The 16,514-nt window shown below is 34.9% G+C and overlaps 1 long non-coding RNA gene across 3 annotated transcripts in view; it reads right to left on the bottom strand.

The window, feature by feature from the left end:
- The window catches only part of LOC141456206 (uncharacterized), a 304,563-nt gene that overhangs the window by 247,275 nt on the left and 40,774 nt on the right, over positions 1-16,514 (bottom strand). For all 3 annotated transcript variants that reach the window (XR_012459651.1, XR_012459652.1, XR_012459653.1), the window contains one exon: positions 8,329-8,422. This is a non-coding gene — a long non-coding RNA (uncharacterized lncRNA). The remainder of the gene's footprint in view (positions 1-8,328; positions 8,423-16,514) is intronic.

Raw genomic sequence — 16,514 nt, 5'->3', positions numbered from 1 at the left:
GAGACTGGAGTTGGTATATTTAGCGTTTTTCTCTAAATATAATTTAATGACTTATTAGTTTTTATTAAAATATTTGTCTGGAAAATCAATTTCCTGTTGGTTTTCTGAAAATACAGCGTAAACTGTCGCTAAGAATGAGAATATAATTAAGAGGAAGTAGTATGCGAAATTTTCAACCGATTTTTTAAAAATGAAGTCAAATCCGAGAAGATTTAAAGGCAATCAAAGTTAAATTTGGATTACAGATCTATTTTTCTTTACCTCCCAAACCTCATACCTAATTACTTATAAATAATTTGTCACAATTTGGCTACAGTTTGACTTCATTTTTTGTTTCAACGGTCGCAGATGACGAAATAGAATAGAAATAAAACCAAAGTACCATTACGAATCTTAATTCGTCACTGTAAAATCGTACAATTCGTCACAGGTGTTTAAAGAAGATGGAGAAGAAGGAGAAGGATAAAAAAAAAAACCTTGCGACCCAGTTAGTTGGCCAGTTGGTCCAATTGGGCATACACTCCCCCTCATTACATGGAGACATATTTAATGTCGGGAGCTTCAGTGGAAATCCTTTGAAGTTTTAAAACACCAGCCGGAAGTTTTGCTGTTAAGTCTTCAATGTTTAGCACATAGTGAGTATTTGTCGCTCATAGAGGCATAGTTGGGCTAAATATAGCCCAGTTTAAAGCTATAGGAAAGTGAATTATTATTTGCTTGGGAGAGGTTTCATTAAACCGTCAAGAGACTTGTCGAATAATTCTCAATTACTGCAGCAGTTTTTCATTTCACGGATTAACTTTGAGGATGATTCTGGACAAGATGACTTAGTAAAAGCTATCTAAGACAAAACTTGTATACTGATTGTACATGGTATGTGTGTAAATATAGAACTTTTATCTGAAACATTTAAGTAATGCCTATTTTTTCAGGCGGGCTTTGCGTCCAATTAGGTGTCGGGGACGTAGGCGATTAGCAAACTTATTTTACTACAAAGTTCTCATATTACCTATTAAATAAAATCTTTTGGAATGCTTCGCAGGACCGTACAGTTCAAGTCCGTATATCCAGATTGCGCCAGGTAGGGCTAAGTAGAGTTTCTTTTCGTTGGTAAGAGACCATTTGGAGCGTTTGACGAGGAGCCTTTTGGTCATTCGGTAACGTAAGTAAAGTTCCTGTCGCTTTAGTCGGCTATGGAGGTTCCAAGTAATGCGTTTGTTGAGGTAAAGTCCAAGAAATCGCACCTTAGGCGCCACGGTAGCCGAGCGAGGTTAAGAGGCGAGACCTGCAAAGCTAATATGCATTGTGGTACTGGGTTCAATTCCCGGTCTTGGCCTTGGATTTCATTTAATGGTTAAATGAGAAATAGTAAAGTACGTTTGCTATTCACCTCCGTCCACGACACCTAGTAAATGGTAGTTGGACGTTAAGCCCCGCCTGAAAAAATAGGCGATTACTTTACTTTACTAAGATATCGCACCTTAATTCGTTCCAATCTAAACCGCGTCCAATCCCTTCAATCGACAATCCTACGCAGAATCCTTAACGCTCCTTTCAACGTAAGCAAGAACACTATCCACAATGACCTAAAAATCCTTTTTGTCCTTGACCTAGCCAAATCCCGTTACACCAAATTTCATTCCAAACACTTCAATCCGCTCATAAACAATCTATCCCAAACTACTCTTCCCTCAAATCCTCGCCCGAAGACTGAAGCGTCGATTGCCTCGCGATCACCTGGTCGCGTTATAAAAAAGGGCATCCTTCGAATTCACGGCATCCTGTGTTAGTTGACTCATGATGGTTATCGTTGGATGGCCCTCATTCAAATCTTTCAAGACATTGTTATTTTATTTATGTATTGTGATCTGATTTACTTGTTGCCAATAGGCAGCTGAAAATTAAATAGAGTTAAAAATAAAATCTAAGCCTTAGACCGGGGATCGAACCTACTAAACCAACAATATATCTTAATTTTGCGGGTCTAGCCTATAACTATTTATCCAGAAAATACAATTAAGTATAATTTTGGGAACACGTGTTGGTTTAACTTCTTCTAAAGTGACATTTTTCTGAGATTTACGGTTCTATTTCTTGAGTACTGATAAGGAGGGATGGAAATACGGCAAAAATTCCGAGTTTATGACAAAATCCTCCACCGGAAATACCTATTAACGCAACAGACTACTCACATTCTGGAAGATAGCTGCCTAGGCTTTTCTACATACACATTGCATTCATATAGATTTATAACTGTTACTCTATCCTACACTCTGATATTGATGGACATCAAAAAGAAGACCAAGTTCAGTGTGAAGTATTTTGGTAACCGATAACTGGCTATGTGACAGTGGTTATGTAGAGACAATAACAATTAGATCTAATTAGGACTGATCTATTTATCTCCGGGGAAGGAAGTGGAAAATTGAATACAATTTCAGTTATTAGTCGTAAGAATTAAATTAGAAACAAATTATACTGCAGAAGCAACGGTTTTACTTTAGTTATTAATTAAAAAGAGTGGAGGGGATACAGAAAAAAAGGACACTTCTGTGGCCTGAGCAGGACAAACAGGGGGCAGCACATTACAGTGTTGGATGTTTTATTGGTGATGTGTCAGTGTGTGTGTGGTTAGCTCGAGCTAAGAGAGAGAAGGTAAATGTATTGTCACGCAAATGTCGTTGGTAGGTTGCAGAGTGCAAGAGAGACAGCAAGACAAGGGGCGCTAGTTATGACTACCGGGTGGTTGGTCAACCAGGCACCCTGCAGAGAGCCACCATGACTGTAATCCAACATGAAATGTCGCTTTATCTACTGCCACCACCAACTATACATAAACTATACTCTGCCTTCTATATCGCTGCATTAGGTTTTTTTCCTTTCTATTTCTTTTTTTTTCTCTCTCTTTAACTTCCTCCCATTTCTCTGTGATGTGTACCACCTACCTCAAGTACCCAAGTTAGAAGTTTATCGAGCCCACCGCTAGGTGGAATTAGGAGTTATTGTCGCTTGATACAACTCGCAGTACAAAGCTTTTCGTCAAGTCTAACTTAGTTAACTTGCACTAAATGCAACTAACTGTCACTAACCAGAATTTTGCATGTGATTCTACCTGGAGTCACGATTATAATATAAAAGTTTAAAAGGGAGAAATTATTATGATCCTGTTCAAACTTTTGGAAATTGAGTTGCAAATATGATACGTGATTTGTGGGGAAACTAAACTGTAACGAAAATAATAAATCGAAACATTAAATTGCATTAGAGTTCTCCGTTTGACTTGATCGAAAAAATCTCACTACTAGTAGTGCCACTTTTCAATCCGGCAGTAGTGTACTTCAATCCGGTGAAGCAACATCAGTCATTGAGGCAGCTGTCCTCAGTGAATAGCGCCCCTAATGGGCTGCAGGCTCCGGTAAATCGGCCTACCAACAGATCTTTTACCAGCGCTTACAGAAAAGAAGTATAAGGCAAACTAGCTTTGACCTGATTTTCCATGGGGTCTTAAATCTTGTAGAGATTCTGGGCAAAACGATAAGGCTGACCCATTGGCCAAGGAAGAAGTATTACTTCGCCAGCCAGCAGCTAGTTCAACCACCACTAAAAGAACTCATACAAAGAGAAATGTCGCAGCAGTAGTTGAATAACCAAACCATTCCCAGGCGTTAAAATGACCCAGGCGGTGTACTGTGTTCCGCTAAAAACTGGCCACGATTGTCTTCAAGCTCATCTGTGCGTATCGGTGTCTCCAATTCCGGACATATGACATCTGTTCTTTGACGGTAGAATAGACACTGATCTATTCACGCAAACGCGCTCGCTGCTATCAGGGCTGCAATCTACTCTGTTTTTTCTGGGACGCCGAAATTCGCTAAAGGCAAGTTATTATCAAACATTTTTGTGAAATATTTTCCCGAAAACGGTTCCCACGATTGTCTATAAAAGTGGATAGTCTCAATGAGCACAATTAGTTCTACAACTATTATTAAGAATATTAACCCCTAAAAAAATAGACTTAAAGGACTTCAAAGCGAGTCAAGGCGAAGTCGGTAGTTGGACTTCCGTTTGAAGAATCATTTCAGGGAGTATAACGACTTTTCACCAAATAATTTATTTACTGCAGATATGTTTCTCAACTATGGCAGGGAGTTTGCCTTGGTTATTATAGAAAAATTAATAATAAATATTGAATATGTTAGCAAAATTGAAGTTAGTGGACCGCCCGAAAAGGGTCACATTACGGAACAATGTTTAACCTGATAATTACGATCTTGAAGTTTCCTCTTACAGCGAGGCAGAGAACATAAAAAAGAATTATTATTAATAATTATTCGTAATAATTTAAGCAAATTCATATTCGTATCACGTCATATTGTTTCAAAATAAACATAACAGTAAATGCCATACAAATGCTTTAAGTCTAAAATAGTATTGAATGAATTTAAACCTAGTTTTTCTCAACGATAATTTGGATTCATAATAGCAATAAGGCAATTTGTGAGGCAGATTTCTGTCTTTATTGCAGCCTAACATTAAAAAATAAATAAATTGCTGTTCATTATTTTTGGTGACTGATTCATAGTTTCAATAGGCTGAAAAAATAATTGCCATTTCAGTCGTATACATTTATTCTGCCGAGCTTTCGACCTAGGGACTAGGTCATCTTCAGGGCTAGTTTACAAAGTAATATTTCACATTAAAGGGTTGGTGTGTCTTCTGTCTTGTCACACTCAGTCCATGAACAGACAAGACAAAATAAATAAATGGTTCTACTTTTTACCATCTAGACTACCTGACTATCTAACTGTTACAAATATACAGGGCGACCAGAGTTATATGCTCCACCCACTTTTTTTTTAAACGGCGGGAAATTTCGAAAAAATAAAAAACACGTATTTAATCATTTTTAGTCTAGTTTATTTTCAGTGATTGACCCATTTTTTTGAACCCCTGTATCTCGAGATACAGCATCCAACTTTGTTTTTTCAAATAGAACGTTATATTTTTTGTTGCATATTTTTATAGTATTTGAGCTCCTAAAAAAAAACAGAATAAAATTTTTTGAAATCGGTTAGGTTTTTCAAAAGTTATGGTAATTCAAATATGAAAAACAAATTCCAGTTTACTGTCAAAATTACGTTATTTTTCTTAAAGAATCTGTTCAAACTGGGCACAATCAACGGATAGGCAAGCCAAAACTCTGGACTCCCACGCTTTACTTGTAGCAGCACTTAAGGTGGCGAAGTCAAGATCTAGGCAGGCTTGAGTTATTCGACGTTCAGGTTGTTTTTTCTAGAAACGTTTAGTGTGGAATTTTAAGAAATCAACTAATCGGCCCATACTTCTACAGAGAGAACTTAACTGGTGAAAGGTATCTTAACTTTTTTTTTTAAGAGACATTTTGCCAGTTCTGCTTGCAGATGTTCATCTACAACGTCGACTAGATATGTATTTTTAACAAGATGGTTGCCTGGCACATAATGCGAGAGTGTTCTACGTTACCTGGACAGAAATTTCCGTGAAAAGAGCATAGGAACTCATTGTCCGATCCAATGGCCACCTTGATCCCCGGACTTGACCCCAATGGACTATTTTTTTGTGGGAATATCTAAAAAATAAAGTGTACAGTAACCTTAATCTCGTGGCTTCAGTCGATGATCTGAAACGTCGAATGACTCTAGCCTGCCTAGATCTTGACTTCGCCACCATAAGTGCTGCTACGTACAAGCAAAGCGTGGGAGTCCAGCGTTTTGGCTTGCCTATCCGTTGATTGTGCCCAGTTTCAACAGATTCTTTAAGAAAAATAACGTAATTTTGACAATAAACTGAAATTTGTTTTTCATATTTTAAATTCCCATAACTTTTGAAAAACCTAACCGATTTCAATTTTTTTTTTTTTTTTTTTTTTTTTTTAGGAGCTCAAATACTATAAAAATATGCAACAAAAAATATAACGTTCTATTTAAAAAAACAAAGTTGGTTGCTGTATCTCGAGATACAAGGGTTTAAAAAAAAATGGATCAATCACTGAAAATAAACTAGACTAAAAATGATTAAATACGTGTTTTTTATTTTTTCGAAATTTCCCGCCGTTTAAAAAAAAAGTGGGTGGAGCATATAACTCTGGTCACCCTGTATAGCAAAAATAATAGCAAATAATTGCAGTAAAAAAAATTAATATATTAAAACTGTCCGGTAGGACAGTTGTATAAGGGTTGACCATCAAAAACTGCACGAAAAAGTGTAACGTTGAAAAACACCCAACTTTGACAATTTTTTTCTATTTTTCTATAAAAGATAAAATTCCCAAATTTTCTTTATAATATAGGGCAAATCCTCCTTTATAACTGTAATTTTTTTGCAACCACCCAGATCTAATAGGTTTCGAGAAAAAAGTTGCCGAAAATGAGCAAAAACGGCTTTTTCAAAAAATGTTCTTGTTCTTGTTCTTCTTGTTGTTGTTGTTCTTCTTGTTCTTCTTGTTACCTTTTTTGTAAACAACGTAGCGCCTAAACGCGTGAACCGATTTTCATGAATGAGGTGTCATTCGAATCGAAATTTTGTACAGATTTGTACTTTAAAAGTCTCGACGCTATGCCTCATAAGGAGGGGAGTTCGCCCCACCCAAATAAGGCCCTTTCTAAAACTATTATTACCAATATTTCTACAAAGCTTAGTCCGATTTTGATAAAATTTAGCTCAAATAAGTGGTTAAAGCTCCTCTACGTGGCTGTGAAGTGCCATCATGCTCTTACACCTACTAAGAGGAAGTACTGCAATCGTTAAAATTATCAATGAGTGAACCTATTTACATCAATGAATTGTCGTTCGATTCAAAATCTTTGCCTTTTAGGGAGAAGTACTGTAATCGCAGTTTATTTTTCTTGCTCCTCTTAAAAGGAAGTACTGAAATCGCAGTTTAATTTTGATATTTACGTACAAATACCTTCCTATTTTATTCAAAACGCTTTCTCAAAAAAATGGTTATTGAGGATGGTTTGGGGACCGCAACTATAATCATTCTTTAAAAAGATCTCTCCAGTGGTAGTTACGGTTCCGATTTAACACCTTATCAGGTTATAATGATAGAATAGCTTATTCCAAATTTTAAAAAATCTGTAAAGCAGACGTAACTTTGCAAATACACAAAAAGGAAAATCTATCCAAAAGGTACAAAAATCTCCTTAACAAAAACTTACAGTTTAAAAAGTTAAGTATAAGGGTTGATTAAACGCCAAAAGGTACACAAATCAGCAGTTCCCAACATTTCATTAATACTTCATTGATATAATTTAAGTAATTTTACTGCATTAACTTTTCCTTCACATTTTTTAGAATTTATTAGATGTCACAGACCCTTATGCTGGCCAGTTCATTCATAATATTTTTTTATTATAATTATGATAAAATGAGTGATGAATTATTCTGAGTAGTCACATATACATGCATGTTAAAGTAGAAAAAAAACAAAGTTAGAGTCGGCCACTTTTTAAATTTCAATCACGGAGGATTCAAAACAATATTTCAGTCTTAAATTCGTCTTACCGAAATATTCGTGAGCACAAATAACATACATTTAATAATAAGTAGATTATTCAACAATATTTACTCATTTCTCAATTGTAATTTAATTTAGTCCCCCTAATTTTACTTATGGTAAAATACTGGAATAAATAGCTGTCCTAAAAATATGCATATCTTTATTTTCTTTATTTTATATTACATATATATAACATTGTGGGAAGAACACCTAGATTGAGAATGTAATTGAAGAAAACTATATTATTTGCGATAAAGCCAGATTATTTATTACTTATTATTACAAACGTTTGACTACAACATAAAATAACAATTACTTTAATCGAAGAATGAACTTAAACCAATGATTTTTATTTAAAAATAAAAATAAATGCATAAAATCATTGATGTAAAAAAAGTTTATGAATTTTTTAGCCTCTTATTTTTTTTATATTTTTTATAACGTTTTCTTTTTCACCTGTGATTAATAGTTTGATTATTATAGATAAATAGATATTACAGTCAATCTAAGTTAAATGGTGTGCTACTTGAGTAAATATTTTGTAGACGAAAATGGCCAGCATAAGGGTCTGTGACATCTAATAAATTCTAAAAAATGTGAAGGAAAAGTTAATGCAGTAAAATTACTTAAATTATATCAATGAAGTATTAATGAAATGTTGGGAACTGCTGATTTGTGTACCTTTTGGCGTTTAATCAACCCTTATACTTAACTTTTTAAACTGTAAGTTTTTGTTAAGGAGATTCTCAGAAAATAAATTGACAAGAAGAAAAATCTATTTCACCTACTTTATATTTTGCTGCAAGTTTAGAGACTGCATTCCCAGCCAAGATGAAAGCTTGAGAACTGCGATGCCACTGCACAAAGCTCACTGATGCAAACCTAAAAAGAAGTTTTTAATTAAAAAGACAATTTCTTAACAAAACATGGGTAAAAGAAGAAGAAATGTAGAAAAACATCTCTAAATTGTTGCAAGAGAATTGGACAAAGAATATTCAAAGATAAGATCTGTAACAATTACTTTGTGTTTTCAAGTTACAAATCTGTACCTCGGAGGGAAAAGGCAGCATGTCACAAAAAGTAAATTTTACAGGGGAGCCAAATGAAGATATTTTTCCAAATTCATTTTTTGTTCCATTTTTCCGGTTGTACTCTTTCCTGTACTTCTCACCGTAATTATTACATTAGGTATGGCCACTTTAACTCCCATATTTTAAAATATTTTACTTTCATCTCCATTGTGAAAAAAATTTATGCCCATGTAGTGCCTTTTACCCTTAAGCACTTAAGCAATGAAGTATCATAGCGCTTTTTAAAAATACATAAATCGCTTAATAGTAAACATAGGACATTGTGCTTTACACCTCTAGAAAGAGCAACAAAAAATCTGTAAAATGATGCCAAAATCTGAAAATCGAAAAAAATGGACATGGTGCCTTTTCCCTCCGAGGTACAGAATTACATTTTGCTTTTAGGAAGTGGATTAAAAACAAAATGATTCACCGATATTTAGAATTTAACTCAGTTTGCATTTTTTAAAAAGAAGCTAATTGGTACAAATCTTCAATGTTTGTTCCAAAACACAAAAAAAAAATCGCCTGTTCTCAATTGGATTTAGATTATTTAGTGAAAGTAGCGGTTATCAAGAGGAAATGAAAGAGAACGGAAGGTGTGGTCGAATAATCCATGGCAGTGTTGTTTGCGTGCATCGCCAACAGCTAAACAACTGGCTGATATTACATACAGCTTACAATATGATCCAAATTGTCGGGTATTATAAGGAGTTACAATTTCACTACTAGCGCACTCTTTATGGTAAAACCCCGCAATAACAACTGCTAACTGTATATTTAATGTCTTTATATCTATTTTTTTTTCTTTCTATTGTAGATTCGAATGAAACCTTTGGAGGTGCTAATTCATGATATTATAAGAAAATGGAAGGTGTGCCCGCATACTTATATTACCAAACTAATGCTAATCTGTTGATTTATTCAAAATTATTAGCTATACTGCCTTCTAAACGGATATAACACCGGATAGATAACATCGAGCTCTGTTACTAACTCTGTCAGATTAGTGAAGGATTTCTCAAATATAAACAATTTTTCGCGCTAAAAAAAAAAGGCAATTTGATTCGCCAAAATCATTTATTTATCTTTAATCCTTGTAAAAAAGAAATATTTAAATTGTGCAAAATTTAAAGTTTCACTGGAAATGCAAGATTTAAGATTTCCTGATTTAGAAAAAATTATGTTTCTCAAGAAAATTAAGTGGTTGTATACGTTGTTACATTACGAGGGTGTCTCATATATATATATAAAAATGAATGTGTGTCTGTCTGTTTGTTTGTACTCGATAGATTCAAAAACCATACATCCAATCGCCGTGAAAATTTGGGAAATTATTAGGTATATCCCCGGGAAGGTTTTTGCAAATTTTTTTTTAAAATCACAGTTGGGGTACTAGGTGCTCCCGAACAAATATCCCAAAAATATCAAAAAAAACATTTAATTAGTAATATTTGTTGAAAGTGTAACCATAAAAACCATGAAAAACAGTTTTTTGCAATTATTAATACGAGAATAAATTATACCGAAGATGGTGGAAAATCCATTAAACTAAAAGAACTCAACAATACTATTGACGTTGATAATCGTTGGGTAGTACCATATTCTCCATTACTACTAAAAACGTATAACGCACACATAAATGCTGGGTACTGCAATTCAGTGAAAGCTATAAAATATATTTGCAAATATGTGAACAAAGGAAGCGATATGGGAGTGTTTAGAGTGGAAAATACAACTGCATCTAACGATGAAGTCACCCAATATCAACTTGGGACGCTTCAATGATATTACCTGAATATCATTTTCCATTCATGAACGATATTCAACGGTTGTTCATTTAGCTGTACATCTTGAAAATGGACAGCGTGTGTATTTTACATCAGAAAATGTACGTGCAAGAGCAATGTCACCACCGCCAACAACATTAACTGAATTTTTCACATTATGTAGAAATGCTTCCTTTGCAAGGACACTACTGTACTCTGAAGTAGGGATAATTTTATTGTTAATTTTCATTTCGATGTATTGTATACATTTGGTCATTAATAAATTATGTTTGAGGTATCAAAACTGCCTTTTTGTTCAAATACAGCAACGTGTGAACGGGTACAGCTAGTATATAATAATATATAATACATATATAATAGATTAAGATAAGAAATGGTTTTCTGCATACATCCTACACTTAATTTTTTAAACTGTTATGTGTGGTCCTTTATTATAAAAGTGTTTGTACGCATTTTAAAGTACATTCATATCTCTTATACGAGTATTCATCAAATATTCCAATTAGTCAGAATACTTTTAATTGGTCCCAAGAGAATTTGTGACCAAGCCCAGTGAAAGGGTAGCCTACACAACAGAATTTACTCTTTGGAGGGGGCAGATCCAATAAAATTTACATATTTATAATAGTCCCTATTAGGATAGCAGTAAATTCCTGTTTTTTCATTTAGTTTTGTCTTTTATTTCATTATTATTATTGTTTTATTTATATCAGAGCGCACTCTGCCTAAGTTTTATTCATTAAAAGTATGTCCTATGGGATAAACTGTTTCTTTTTTTATTTTTCAAAAATAATTTATTCAAATTAAAAAAAAAAATAATAAGAATAATTAATAATCATTTAATAGCTGCACTGATCTTATTTATTCTTTCTAAAACCAATCAGTCAATTAAAAATAATTAATTAAAAAATAAGCCATTGATCCACTTATAAGATTGATAAGTGCATAGCTTCCACTGATAAGTACCAATAAGCAAAGTCATTTCTTAAACAATTTAGACAACGTTGCAATAGCTAATTAATGGGGCCTCCGGCACTTGAATATCGAATACAAAGGGAGCGAATATTAAACAACGACTGATGGTTACTAAAATGTGTGGTTGTTCCACCCAAAACTACAACGGATCTTCACAACCAGCTTCTTTTCTGGGTGTAGTGCCTGGGGAACAGAATTTGCCTGGTGTTCTAATCGAACTAACTCTATTTTCAATAAAAATTAATCGATTGGATTATAGCTGCTTCAACTACCGCCATACTGTCCATCCACTTTAGGGATATCAAGAAATATGAAGTTGGGATAGGTTAGATGAAAGTAATGTAGGAGGTGTCAGATGTTCTACAGCATCCTTCAGTTCTGTGCTAACCGCAGCCGATGGATGCTATAGAACATGTGCATACATAATGCGATGAGGCGCTGCATAGAAGCCGACTCTACTCATATTCGACAAAGTTTTCTTTTTGCCTACAATAATTGGGCGATCTTATTGAGAGCCATCAGTGGCGCTAAATGATTGTGGATGTCCTCAAAGATTCTACACAACATTCTAACAAAGAATATAAAACATTCTTGCAAAAAATAAAGACGACAAATTCTCTTCAATCAGAGAAAATTTTGCAATCGAAAACAGATCTTCCTTAAACGGAACTTGGGCTAAATCTGACGAACAAAGTTTGGAAAACTCCTCAATTTCCACTTCATGGCATTAACTATCATTTTCGCTCTTCTCTAGTACAGCTTCCCAACACTCCTCTAGAATGAAGCCTTCCTCTTAAATCAAACAAACCCAAAACTCTGAAAAAACATTTAACGCTAAATAATACTCCAGGATACGTTCTCATTTCGTCCAGAATTTCGTAAAAAAGCAACAATCTTTCTCATCAACATCTTCATTTCTTCATTTTTACTATTAACTTATTTCTAAATCAAATGAAATTTTCAGTTTCAAGTATTATGGCGAGTCAAAACAAACTAATTTATCTAACGAAATCTTACAAAGCTATCAGTTTTCTCTCTGTATTTTCACAAATTTTCGAACGATTTCTTAACTGCCATAAAACACTTAATGGATGCTGGAATTCAACCTCTTCAGTTTTGCTTTAGCAAATGTAGATGAAATCTCCTCTTCTTTGGAATGACATTTCTATAAAACGGCTGTTTTTTTGATGACCGAATGTGGTACATAAGTTTCTCCCCTTTTAATTCAACGAAATTTTGTCTGACGAATATTATCGCTTATTGAAAAGTTATCTAATAAATAGACTGCAAAAATTCTGCAGTTATCTCTGTACAGGTCAGTAGTACAGTAGAGCAATATATTTATTCTATCAGTAAAATGGACCTACTGCAACTGCCTCTCAGGTTGAAGATAAAGCAATTTTTTTGCAAACGACAAGAGAGGAAATCTCAGATTTGTGAAATGGAACACTCAACATTTAGTTTACTCGTCTCTCGTTGAAAAATCAAATACTTTCTAGTGTGAATGTTTCACTCGACAAACGATCAAAACAAGAATTAAAAAATAAACTCCACTTTTTCAAAGCCATTATCAGACAAAATTGGACTTGCTGCCCAAAACTTTGGAGTATTGCCAACCCTTCCCTACCTACATAGATGTAAATCTATGTCACTAAACCGACTTTACACAATAATCTAAATTCATTAGTAAAGATCAAAGAAAATAACTTTACAAAAACAAAAAAAAATCTCTACAAATTAAGTACAAACTTCACCAACAAGAGTTCTCTGATCAATCCACAATCCATAGGCAGAGTCCTACTGACGAATATTATCGCGTATTGAAAAGTTATCTAATAAATAGACTGCAAAAATTCTGCAGTTATCTCTGTACACGCAGCAGTACAGTAGAGCAATATATTTATTCTATCAGTATTTTCACAAATGAATATTAATAATAACCTGCCAAGATAAGAAGTAGAGGTTACTTTTCTGCAGCCGGGCCGTCTTTTTCAAATATCAATTAGTTATTAGTAAATAAAATTATTAAGCGTTAAAAAAAGACTGAGTTTTATATATAAACTGCTCCACAAAAAAAGTGGCGCACTTTGAAAAAAGCGTTTATTTTTTGTTTTATCACATTTTGGGGAAAGATTATTAGTTTTAATTATTTTCATAAACTGTCTGGGAACAATTAATCGAAACAAGGCCCAAAGTTCCTTGTAAATAGAGAAGCAATTCCTCGTTTAATCCCCTTCGGTCTTTTTGTGTAAACAACAACGTGAACTTTACCTCAACAGTAAATAAATTTATTGACCTCTACAGTTGCGTTTCGACTTTTTTCATGCTGAAAACATTGCAAATTCTCAGAAAATGGTGATTACTGCAGAGCAAGTGGCCTGTATTTTTGCATTAGTTGAGGATGGACTGATTCAGCGGTACGCAGCACGAACGTTAGGGTTGCCTGAGACCACCGTCCGTAGAGTCATCCATCGTTACCGGGAGACAGGCCTCTGCACTCGCAGGCATGGTTCGGGTCGACCAAGAGCCACAGAAGCACTTGATGACCGATTTATTAGAATTCACACTCTGAGAAATCGTACATCAACTGCTTCTGAGACAGCTCAAACACTGCTTACTGTTCGAGGAGTTTCAGTCAGTGCCGAAACTGTACGAAGAAGGCTCGCTGAAATGAATTTACGCTCTAGGAAGCAAGCCACAGGACCATTGCTCACCGTAGACCACCGGAGAGCCCGTCTAGAGTTCGCTAAGGAACACCGCAACTGGTCTGAGAACGATTGGAGAAACGTTCTCTTTTCAGACGAGTCCAGTTTTGCTCTCTACGCACCTGATGGGAGGCGACGAGTTTACCGAAGGCCTGGGGAGCGCTACGCTCCGTGCAATATTTCTGGTAGACTACCATTCGGAGGTGGTTCAGTGATAGTGTGGGCTGGGATTTCTATGGGGGCTTAGACTGAGCTCCACGTGTTCAACAGGGCAATCTGGAATGCAGATTTGTATGTGAGGGAAATTGTGCAGCAATATGTGATACCCTATGCACCATTTATTGGGGAAAATTTGATTTTTATGCAAGATAATGCCCGACCACACACTGCCGCCTGTGTTGTTCAATATCTACAGGATACTAGCATTTGTGTTTTGAGGTGGCCAGCACGCAGCCCGGATTTAAATCCAATTGAACATCTTTGGGATGAGCTGGGTAGGCGATTAAGATGGAGAAATAATCCTCCCAGGAGCTTAGAAGAGTTGCTAGGTGCTCTGGTGGAGATATGGCAGGAATTAACACAAGATTTCGTGAGAAATTCAATAAGGAGTATGCCGAGGAGATTAGATGCAATAATGCGAGCAATACACGTTACTCAAATTCTTTTTCTCTTTTTTTAATCGGAAGAAATACTTTTTTTCAAATTCATTTTTTGCCGAGAAGTACTTTTTTGTTAAATTAAAGGTTTTTATTTCTTTTAGATCATTTTTTATTTTATTTTAGCCTTCCCGTAACTTTATACTTCTTATATTTGCTAACTAAAATAAAATGTAGAACAAAAAAGTTACAGAGAAAAAAAAATAACGCATTTTTAAAGTGCGCCACTTTTTTTGTGGAGCAGTGTAGAAAGACAAAAATGATGGGTGAGAACGGAAATGTTTGCAAAAGTAGAGCTACTACATACACAAAATAACATGCATAGAAGCGCTGCACTGAGCTGTCAGAGGAAATTTTACAGAGAAAACAGCTGGCCTCTACCAGCAGAGTAAAATCCATTGATGACTTAATAACATAATTGTTATCAAACAATATAGCGGCATAAGACTGCTAGGTAGGAGGAGGGTTAAACAGGAAAAGGAAGATGGTGCAGTCTGTGATAAGGAGGCTGTGGCCGATAAGGGGGGCACAACAGTATGAACACATTGGTGTGTGTTTGTGTGTATGCACTTTTTTTTTCTTGTGTTGAGTGCAACTGTTGTGCAAGCAATGATGAAGTGAAGTTCATGTTTTGCCCTGGAGTGCATCACTAAAGTCGAATTGAAGTTATGATAATTGACTGTTTGCATATCTTCAGCAACATCTGCCGCTTGTTTCTTGTATGCTGGCTGCAAACCCCACTTCTTCCTTTGCCACAGTCCACCTTTATACTACCTTCTACAGCTGGACATTAAGCGTTATTTCTTTTAATTTCAAATTACTTTTTTATAATTAACATATTGTCGCGCTTAATGCGTCCTTATTTGGAGTTACTAGGACTCAATTTGACAGCATAATATGGTTACCATTGAAATGAGCAGTTATTCCACTTAAAAATTTTTTTTTTTTTAAATCCACTCGATCTTCGCAATGTTCATTGCACTTTTTTTGTACAATTCTGAATTTTAAAAGGAAGTGGAACTACCATTACCAGCCCACTTGCAAGTAAATATGATGAATTTCATAACCAAGAAGCGCTGCTAACAAGTTTCGATGCGAGTTTTGAGAGTATCTATCGCCTCCATCCGAACCTTTTTAGATATTTTTAAAGCAGAAAATGACTTTGTTTCTTAAGCAAAGAGTTAGCTCAAAACATTTTCATGAAAAATAAAATCTTAAACCAAATGTGAACAGACGCACTACCGGGATTAATCGATTTCATTGAATTTTTTTTTATTCTAGCGATGCTTTGATAGTTGTCCAACCAGCTGTCCACGGCCTTGTGTAGGAGAAGTGATAGGGGTACCATTTCCTGTCATTTCATAAGGAAGAGCAACTTGGGAGTCATCAGCTAGAAGACAATTAAATTGAGGTTTACGAGCAGTACTCGAGCAGCAAATTTCGCGTTTAACATCACTCACTCAACTCGGACATAACCACATTAGCATTGCTTATCTAATATTCATATTCATATTTAACTGTCATTCATTATTGTTTTACACTTATTATTTCAATTTTTATATTAATTTATTAAAATATGAAGTATTTCGAAACCTTTTCATGAGTTTACCTTTTGTATTCATGAAATAATTTAATTCGTTGCCGCTCACTAATCTCTCAATAAGACGTTACAACAGTTGTAAAACATTAGGTACCACCTAAATAGCGCTTTAGGGAACTGCATAATGTTCACTTTTCCGAGAATGCCCTCCGAAAAACTAAATTTTCATGTAAAAAAA

Source organism: Rhodnius prolixus, unplaced genomic scaffold (assembly GCF_049639745.1).
Source record: "Rhodnius prolixus isolate KJV_2025 unplaced genomic scaffold, Rpr scaffold_4, whole genome shotgun sequence".
NCBI classification, from domain to species: Eukaryota; Metazoa; Arthropoda; class Insecta; order Hemiptera; family Reduviidae; genus Rhodnius; species Rhodnius prolixus.
Note: the sequence above shows the minus strand (reverse complement) of the source record. Positions and strands in the feature narration are given on the sequence as shown.